General features: G+C 37.2%; 1 pseudogene; it reads left to right on the forward strand.

Annotated features, from left to right (window-relative positions):
- Window positions 1-5,822: 5,822 nt before the first annotated feature.
- LOC144252529 (transcription initiation factor TFIID subunit 13 pseudogene) lies at window positions 5,823-6,302 on the forward strand (annotated as a pseudogene).
- The last annotated feature ends 276 nt before the right edge of the window (window positions 6,303-6,578 follow it).

Raw genomic sequence — 6,578 nt, forward strand, 5'->3', positions numbered from 1 at the left:
CCTTTTATCCTCTATTTTTGGAGACTTCAGATGCCATCTGTTTCTGCAAATGTTTTGATAAAACGTTTTCCTTAAAAAGTGCATCCTTTAAAAAAAAAAAAAAAAGCTTTTGCCCTTTGTCCTTTCTAAATGCCTCTGAGAAAGTTGAGGGGAAGGTGTCTGGGTTGATTGATAAGGGACAAAATTCAAGGTGATTTTGGCTGGAGGACCAGCAGAAGATACAAATACATTTTCTTTCCGTGTTCACAGCCATTTGAACCCACAGGAAATGTTTATCCATGACAATAGACACAGAATACTCAGGTTCTCTGCTGGTGAGACTTCAGGCAACATGTTCCTTCATACAACTTGTGGAGTACATGATTCTGTCATCCTCCCAATTAACCCTACTACCTGTTTGCTGCATGTAAAAACCCTTTTATGGGGACAAGTCGTCTTTTAGAAGGAGATTCGTATTTGATATGAACAGCTGTCTAAAGACCATCATTTCCCCCATTCTTCTTTGCTAAAGAAGTCCCTCAGGCAGCCTTTGAGTCTGGAGGGAGGTGGTTTCATTGAGAGTTCCAAGTGTAGGGCTGACTGATGGGGCAGGAGGTATCACTCTCAAAATAGTGTTTGATCTAGGAATGGGAATTTCACTTGGTCCACTGAGACTGAAGGGAAGATCAATGACTTTATAATTGTGGGAATTATTTTTTAATTTCTAATTTCTAACTGCTTGATGTGAATAAAGAAGTAGGCCAGTCAAATCATTAGAGAAAGTCACCTTTCCACAAGTGCATCCAGACAGAGCCTGGAGTCAATGCTGTGTGTGGTAGCAAAGAGAGACAGGCCCCTGATTATGCCACTGAGTTGTGGACATGGCTTGCCTGAATCCTGGCCTAATGCAAGACTTATAGTTAAAAATTCATTCCATAATCATTGAGGCTTTTCTGATATTTGTAACCCAAATTTGGCTGAATAGGAAAAGAAATAGTATTTGAATACTAAAAGAGCTGCTCTTTATTTCCTGCTATTAAATTTTAACATGGGGAAGAGAAAGCATAAGTTACACATATAGACCCAGGATGACAGAAGAGAGGACAGACAAAGAAGAACTGAAAGGCCACAGAACATAGAGACCAGCAGAGCTCAAAGAAAAAACCCTAATGAATCCACAGCTTCACCATGACCTGTTTTAAATTTAGCTAACTCTAGACTAGAGTTTGTTTGTTTTTTAATTCAAAATACTTGTAAAACTCCCTACCATGTATTAAGCCAATGGAAATGTAAAAATTAACAAGGTACACACTTTGAAATTTAGAAATTTATATTTAAATAGTCTATAATAATATTTAAAACTTTAGAAGCTCCTTCTAATTATACTGCCTCATTTAATTTTTAGAATTGCCCTATGGGCATGTACATATTTCACCGTGTTGTAGAATAAAATCAGAGGCTCAGTTCCCCATAGTCATATCTGAGCATGTCTTGAAGCTAAGGTTTCAATCCCAGTCTGATTGTATCCATCTTGCCTTGTTTCTCACACTGTACGATCCTCCTTAGAGAATACAAGATTCAGATACATCATCCCCAGTCACCCTAGGTATTGCAATCCTATTTTGTAGAGGAAATTTTTAGATAATACAGAGAGAATAGGATTTTCCTAAGGCCCAAAGCTCTGAATGACATAAGGATAGGGTTTGGTACTTTGGCAGGACAAAGCTGTTCATTTCTTGGGTGTCTGGAAGTGATGTAAAGTATACCTGCAGCCACGGAACAGAAAGAGAGAGAATAGCTCACAGTGAGAGTTAATTCATTAGGTCCAGATTCTGATGACTTAGCAGCCTGGAAAAGGACCAAAACAAACCCTTTGCTTCACAATGGTACCCCCTCTTTTCTAAGTGGAGGTGAAAGATACAATTTTGAATCATGATTTCTGAGTCAATCACATACTAAATATCATAGTGGGTCATTCATGATTTTTCCTTATATGGCTCTATTTATTGGTCAAGTTCCTGATGAAGGCTGATAATTGTCCATAGGACCTAAGCTACTTAACAGCCCTAGATAGCCCCTTTCTATCTAGCTCATGCCAAACTTTCCATTCTGATCAACTCTTTCTAGTATTATATTTTTTTTTAAAGAGAGAGTGAGAGAGGGGAGAGAGAGAGAGAGAGAGAGAGAGAGAGAGAGAGAGAGAGAGAGAGACAGGAGAGAGAGAATTTTTAATATTTATTTTTTAGTTTTCGGCGGACACAACATCTTTGTTGGTATGTGGTGCTGAGGATCGAACCCGGGCCGCACGCATGCCAGGTGAGCGCGCTACCACTTGAGCCACATCCCCAGCCCCTCTTTCTAGTATTATATTAAGTTCCCTAAATTTACCTCACTCTGAATTTCCTGAATTCATCATTTCTATTTATATGGTTGCCATGTTGTCTTTCCACCTTTTGGAAATGTAAACTCTTAATGGGCTTTCAGTTCCCATCTCTTGGAATCACAGTAGTTAGCCTGCTCCTGCACTTCCCTGTTGTCAATCTTATGGAAGTCCAGTTATGCTGTTCATATTTGTTTAAATTCCTCACCAGTCTGGATGATGCTAAAACATTGCCTCGTTCACTGGTATATTCCCAGTAGCTGATGTGACACGGGCATTAGTATTTTGTTGGATGAATGCTAAAAGAATATGTAGGGTTCTCTAAATGTTTAGCACTCACCTCAGAAATAGCTTGGCTATCAGAAAGGAGAGTTTCCTGGACTTGGTGATAGATGGGTTAGAACTCATATCATCCAGGAAATATTCTCTTATTAGATGTCTATTATTCAATGCATTATTTATATAATATTCATTTGCATCCACCTTATAAAGATGGCAAGTTGAATGCATGTACTTCTATTTGCCCCATTCCCCAAGGCCCACAAAGATGAAAGAAAGGTGCTATGGCATCAAACACCAAGGAATAAAAGGAAAGGAGATGTGGCCCCAAAACAAGATTTTGGAAACTGAAAGAAAATGGACAAGTGGAAACTGACAATAGAACCATAAAAAATGAATTCTGTGCTTGAAGTAAGAAGACCAAGAAGAAAGCTCTTGTTGAGAGATGAATCCCTGAAAGGTCTAGGACTTGGGGAAAACAAATACTTCATAAGGGAGATGTAACATGCAACTAAGCAGGTTGTTCGCAGATCTCATTAGGAAGGAGCAAGACACCCAGGGACCTTACCTGATTTTGTACAGTCATTCTTCAACCTGGGCGGTGACTAGAATTTATTCTCCAGAGTGAAATAGCAGCTATATTGAAGACTCTACACACATTTGAGTTGAGTAGTTTATACTAGAGAGAGAGAAAGAAAGAAAGAAAGAAAGAAAGAAAGAAAGAAAGAAAGAAAGAAAGAAAACGAGAAAAAGAGAGAGAGAGAGAGAGAGAGAGAGAGAGAGAGAGAGAGAGAGAGAAAAGATGATTCCCAGTGACTATTGAACTTGCCCATTCCAGGCCACTTTTATGTGTCTTCAAGAGAGCTGGCAGCCAAGCTGTACCCTCCAAATATGAGACAGAAGCAGTTGTCATCTGAGGCATCTGTTCAACAGAGGTTAAGTGGCTGAAAGGTACTGGCAATAAAGATCCCTAATAAAATAGTCCCCCCAGGTGACATTGAAGACAAGAGCACAGTCAACAGCCCATTCAACTCTTTATTTCTTGTTCTTTAATATGAGAAAAAAAAACTGGTGGAACAAGGAATTTGAAGCAGGCATTATGGGATATGGGTAAAAAGCAAAACAAATAACTTTTCAATTTTAGGGTTTTTTTAGTTTTACATAATACATTGTTCTATCATTGATATTGTTAGAAAGCCAAGTAGATGGTATCCATGAAATAGGAAAAGAAAGCTACACAAAGGAATATACAAAGAATATAAATGAGTGCTTGGGGATAAAACATAGATTTAAAAATAATAAAATGTTCGGAAGATGAAGTTAAAGTTAAATCTCTTGAAGAACAAAATGGAAAAAAGTGATGAAGAATAAAAGATAAAAAGACTGGGAAACTAAAGGTCAAATTCAAGAATTACACTGTAAAACAATATCTGGTCCAGAATAAAGAGACAAAAATATGGAGAAGAGATGTCATCAAGGATATGATTCAATTTTTTTTTCCTGAGAATTGAAGAAGATCATTCAGATTGGGACTATTAAGCAGCCAGAATGTTGAAGAAAACTAAACCCTTCTCAAAGTGTGTTGCTGCAATTTGAAAACACCTGTTTTAAAAAGAACAGTGTTAAAGCTTTCAGATGGTGAGGGTAGTAATAATAATGGCTTAGTATTTATCTACAAAATAGCGACCTCAGAAGCAAAAACACTTTAGGAAAATATCTCCACAATGTTGAAGATTTTTTTTTAGCCATATCACTGTATGTTGTATGTATGCCCACTTGATAAGATATTTTTGGTCACAACAAAAAAATACATGCCACACACTTTACTTAAGAAAGCTGTTGGAAAATATTAGTCAATATAAAGGAGAAAAACAAGAAGAAGGTAAACAAGAGATGGAAATTAGAGGATTTAGACAAATAGGAAGATTCCTTATGATGATATTTTCATATGGGATTCAACAGGGTTAGAGGGCCACTCTCCAGATTGGAGGTGATTGTAAAGGAGATATTTCTTTAAAAAGATGAAATTGATAACATATATTTTGTTTGATGGTATTAAGAGAAGAATTAATGATAAATACTTAGAAAACTAAACAAGTGAGACAGACAAGAGGAAGAATGAAGATGAAAAGGAGGAAGAAGGAGTAAATTGGTAATTCCAGATAAAATCAACTCTGATACAGGAGGAAAATTAGCCAAGTAATAGGCTACATGTGTCAATTTGAACAGTTAAGAATAGTTTAAATTAATAAATGTTGACCTAGCAAATCTTTTCTTGAGACTGTGTTGGGAGGGTAGAGGACCCCAACTGTGGGGGCAGTGGTAGGAAGATGGGGTTGAATAAGAGCTACATAGTTACTTGTCGTTGTAAGAAGTCAAGAGCTAATTATGAAATCTCATAAAAAATACTAGGGATATAAGCTTGTTATTTAGAGATTTTGATGTAAATGCCATAGGAGGCAATCTAGAGACGAAAATGTTTGCCTCTGCAAAGCAGATAATAGAGGTGGCAGGAGAATATAACAGTTGTAAGACTATAATTATCAGGATAACACTGACTGCTGTAACAAGCAGACCCCAAACATATCCTAATGAAATTTTATGAATTACTTAACTGTCCAAGGACAGTGTTTCTGTATGGTACATATGGCTGTCTTCTATCTATTCAACCAGAGTAGAGAAACTCTATATTTCCCAAGGTTGCAGCTTAAGTTGTCACTAACCAAAAACTTTGTGGGCATGGGAGGTTATCAAAGGTACATACTTCTTCTGCTCAACTGCATTGATAGAGATCAGCCACACAGCCACTCCCAACAGTCACTGAGGCTGAACAGCCTGTCTTTCAAGGGAAAAACAGGAGGGTGCCAGCTCTGGTGAACAATTGCAATTCCTGGGCAATTTGTAAAACTATTTGACTCTTTAAGCACCTGTCCAGCTTGTGGTTATAATTGTGGTTTTTTTCTAAAGTGATAAAAGGAAAAATGCCAGTGGGAAGTCATTAAAATTTAACCATAGATTATGATAATATTATTGCCTGGCATTTTTAAAAAAATCATTGAAGTTCTTTGAAAATACAGAATGCTCTGGTCTGGCTTCACTTTGTCCCTGCTTCCTATAAGGGAAGGTCAAAAGTCCCTCCTAGCAAGGCAGATTTAAATTAAAGAACATTATTCTCAGCCGGCGAGGCGCTGTGGGCTGGCGGGCTAGTGGGATGGCAGATGAGGAAGAAGACCCGACCTTTGAGGAGGAAAATGAAGAAATTGGAGGAGGTGCAGAAGGTGGACAGGGTAAAAGAAAGAGACTTTTTTCTAAAGAATTACGATGTATGATGTATAGGTTTGGGGATGACCAGAATCCTTACACTGAGTCAGTGGATATTCTTGAAGATCTTGTCATAGAGTTCATCACTGAAATGACTCACAAGGCAATGTCAATTGGAAGACAAGGTCGAGTACAAGTTGAGGATATCGTCTTCTTGATTCGAAAGGACCCAAGGAAGTTTGCTAGGGTTAAAGACTTGCTTACCATGAATGAAGAATTGAAACGAGCTAGAAAAGCATTTGATGAAGCAAACTACGGATCTTGATAATTTTTGTACTTCATGAAATTTCATTATATTCTGTGGAAATCATATATAATAATTGTGTATTTTGTTTAGTAATGTCCTAATATCTAGGTATGCAAATGAAAGATGGAGAAACAAAGTTTTCAGCCTTTATTTTCATGTCTTTGATTTTAGAGTGATCCTTGAGCCTTTAATTGCCTGCCTTTACATGATTATACTTGAATTACTTACTGAGTTTAATGACTACATGTAAGTTAAAGTACCTTACAAATTATGCAGTTCCTTCTGACTTTTGACTATCTAAAGGATGAAGTAGTATTTATGTGTTAGGTATATTTGTGCCATTATAAGCTATACTATAGCTGTTTAATATGT

This window comes from Urocitellus parryii, unplaced genomic scaffold (genome assembly GCF_045843805.1).
Source record: "Urocitellus parryii isolate mUroPar1 unplaced genomic scaffold, mUroPar1.hap1 Scaffold_45, whole genome shotgun sequence".
In the NCBI taxonomy this organism is placed as follows: domain Eukaryota; kingdom Metazoa; phylum Chordata; class Mammalia; order Rodentia; family Sciuridae; genus Urocitellus; species Urocitellus parryii.